Source organism: Anabrus simplex, chromosome 2 (assembly GCF_040414725.1).
Source record: "Anabrus simplex isolate iqAnaSimp1 chromosome 2, ASM4041472v1, whole genome shotgun sequence".
In the NCBI taxonomy this organism is placed as follows: domain Eukaryota; kingdom Metazoa; phylum Arthropoda; class Insecta; order Orthoptera; family Tettigoniidae; genus Anabrus; species Anabrus simplex.
The window spans coordinates 271,809,520-271,813,118 of record NC_090266.1 but is presented as its reverse complement, the minus strand read 5'-3'; the positions used below and the strand labels follow the sequence as shown (position 1 = coordinate 271,813,118).

The window sequence follows — 3,599 nt, the reverse complement described above, 5'->3', positions numbered from 1 at the left end:
CATGACATCAGTTCTTTAGTAGAACATCTATGGAGAAAAGTTAAAATTTCCTGAAACCAGTGATACACCAAAACAAACAAAAAATCCAGTCAGTTTAGGAAACTTCGAAATAACATATTACTCTGTATTTTAGTAGTGACATTTTCTGATTAATGTCCCCACTTCATGCACTAGCTGTTTCAAGATTTGGTTGTTAGATAGCGTTCCTTAAGGCGCTTCCTTTAAATGTGTGGCGTTGAGGTGTACCTCCTGGTACAATTATTAATAACAACCAAAGTGTACTCGCTTCGGCGGTACATATATTAAAATTGGTACGATACAGAGAAGATTAGCATAGACCCTGCGCAGGGATAAAACGCAAAATCGTGAAGTGTGGTTAGTGTGATTAGCTGCCATCCCCGGAGGCCCGGGTCTTCCACGAAATTTGAATAGTGATACTAGGGCTGGAACGGGGTCCACTCAGCCTCGGGAGTTCAAATGAGTAAAGGGGTGTTCGATTCTCTCCTCAGCCATCCTTGAAATGGTTTTCCGGGGTTCCCACTTCTCCTCCAGAAAAGTGCTGGGATGGTACCTAACTTAAGACCACGGCCGCTTCCTCCTCTCTTCCTTGTATATCCCTTTCGATCTTCCCCAGTTCAGCATAGCAGGTGAGGCCAACTGGGCTAGGTACTGGACTTCCTCCCCAGTTGTATCCCCGACCCAAAGTCTCACGCTCGAGGATACTGCCCTTTTTTTTCTTTTGGAACGAGAGGTGTTGCCCCGTTGTAACGGAGAGTCAACGTTTATCCGCACCTACCCGAACACATCACAGCACTTATTCATTCACTCACGATGTATTCCAAGGACGAGTACACTGATATTTTGCTAATTTATAGGAAAACCAGGCAGAACGCATTCGAGTCGCAACGCCCGTATCGCGAATGGTTTCCTGGTAGACGACTACCGAGTATCAATACGTTCCGAAACCTTGTACAACGATTTCGGTCAACTGGGACACTTGAAATGGTACCTCCTGTTTAGAGATGCTCTTATAACGTCTGGTCTAAATGAAGAGGTAGTTTTCGACGCTGGCCGATATAATCCACATATTAGAACACGGGCACTTGGGCGTCAGACCAACATCAGCCGGTTCGTTTGTTATGCGAATAGTGCATATCAATACATGTCACCCGTAACATCTGCAGTTACACAGCAGCTCTATGGACGTGACTTCGATGCTCGAGTAACATTTTGTCAATGGGGATTAAGCATTGTGTCCAATGAGGCAACCTCTTCGCCAAGGGTCCTGTTTTCAGATGAATCACGATTTGTTAGTTAAGAAAGAAGCCGTTTCATTGTCGACTTAGTTAATTATAACAAAAACTTTTCAGTCTGTCAAACACACTCCAAGTAAAATATTGTACCTTACTGGGTCGGTAAACAAATGAAAAACAAAAAAAACGGTGGGACATCACGTTGTTAGGTACAATTTTTCCAATGCTTCCTGTCCTCTCTTGACCTGGCTAGTTCAGCGGCAAAGACCGCGGAACGTCCGGAATCTTGGTCTCTAAATTACCACTAAATAAAAACTTAAATATGTAAGTAGGACAGGAAATTATTTTGTGTGAGTGAATGAGGATTAAAATATACTTAAAACAAATTTTAATGTGTTAAAATATAAAAGTTGGATAAAAAATACATAAAATTCCCTAGTTAACTCGATACAAAGTACATTACAAAATCGTTGATAGTCATCATTTGGCAGCAAGTCAAAATCAATTATTTACGAATCCGTGGGGGCGTTACACAAACACTACACTGTACATTTAGGTAAGTTTGAACAGACTCGACTACTTGTGTCGTACTTAAACGTCCTGGTACATGAGATAAGAGATAAGAGAAACTAAGGTTAAAGTTATTCCCATAAATCTGGGATACAAAATCCACACAAAAGCTTATTTAGGACTTTCTGATACCCCCAAAAGACACTGAAGCTAACATAAGCCCGAGCTCATAACCAAAGACGAGGATAGAACTCGCAACTCCTGGAATGCATACGTGCCTCCCCTCTAGCAATGTACAATCAAATGACAAACAAGAATATAGAGACACAATAAAGAAAAATAACAAACAAAACACAGGATCTGAAATAAACATTCAAAAAGAAATACACTGGTCTTGTGGGCTTGGTGATGTAATCGCTTCTCTGGGTCGTCTTACTGGGCTACATCATCGACCTTCCCTTACTTGGGGAAATGGTAAGGTCGGACAACCCTCGCTGTCTTAACAAAACAAACGTTTGTCGGCAGACACACATTTACACCGCCAAGCCTCCCTTTTGGCTTACATCACATGTTTGGTTCCCCTCTCCAACTAACAGTCCAAGGCAACTCTCAGCTGAGAGGAATCCCACCCTTCACTCGCGACAGACTGCAGGCGCTATTGGCCTTTCAATACCACGTAATAAGAAGCATATCTTTCTATTCTAGAGCAATTTTCTCAGACTCGTAATTCACAGGCCTATATTCTTGATATTGTTTTCAGGCCGTCCCAAAATATCCGGAACACACTCCGCAAATCTCCTCCCTTCATGCCATGGACCCCGGTTCATGCCACGTGCAGAGCCATGTCCGAGCTAGCAGGAATTATTTGGAGAAACTTTTCTAAATGCAAAGATGGAATTCACTGTCCTCGGCTTCTTCTGCATATCTGTTAAAATTCAAGCACATTTACATGACATGCAATTCCTAATCTTTATGTCGCCTAGCACTTCCAGAAAGAGTCTCCCCATTCGATACTTATAAGGCATCTTCGTCCTTTAAATTGTAATGATCCCAGCTCCACCAACTTCCAAACATCACTCCCAAGTAAGAATAACACTACCTTATTTGACTACAGAACAAGCCTAATTTAATCCTAACACCCTCATTACCATACATAACTGACACAAAGCTAATAACACTGAGTACACATGCATTAGGCCTAAGCATATTTATATGATCGCCATAAAGGCTTAATGAACGCTTATTTACAAAGAAAAATATGCGAAGCTAATCTGTCCCTCTCTCAAGCTAAAGAAATATCTTCAAATTTACCTGTTACAATCAACAATCAATCAATCAATCAATCAATCAATCAATCAATACTAATCTGTATTTAGGGCAGTCGCCCAGGTGGCTTTCCTACCCTTTTCCTAAATGATTTCAAAGAAATTGGAAATTTATTGAACATCACCCTTAGTAAGTTATTCCAATCCCTAATTCCCCTTCCTATAAATGAATATTTGCCCCAGTTTGTCCTCTTGAATTCCAACTTTATCTTCATATTGTGATCTTTCCTACTTTTATAAATGCCATTCAAACTTATTCGTCTACTAATGTCATTCCACGCCATTCTCCGCTGACAGCTCGGAACATACCACTTAGTCGAGCAGCTCTTCTTCTTTCTCTCAATTCTTCCCAACCCAAACATTGCAACATTTTTGTAACGCTACTCTTTTGTCGGAAATCACCCAGCACAAATCGAGCTGCTTTTCTTTGGATTTTTGAATCAGGTAATCCTGGTGAGGGTCCCATACACTGGTACCATACTCTAGTTGGGGTCTTACCAGAGACTTATAT

General features: G+C 41.2%; 1 non-coding gene across 1 annotated transcript; it reads left to right on the top strand.

Annotated features, from left to right (window-relative positions):
* The first annotated feature begins 278 nt into the window (after window positions 1–278).
* LOC136865058 (U6 spliceosomal RNA) lies at window positions 279–385 on the top strand. The gene has a single exon (XR_010859445.1). It is a non-coding gene; the product is annotated as a U6 spliceosomal RNA (small nuclear RNA).
* Window positions 386–3,599: the final 3,214 nt, after the last annotated feature.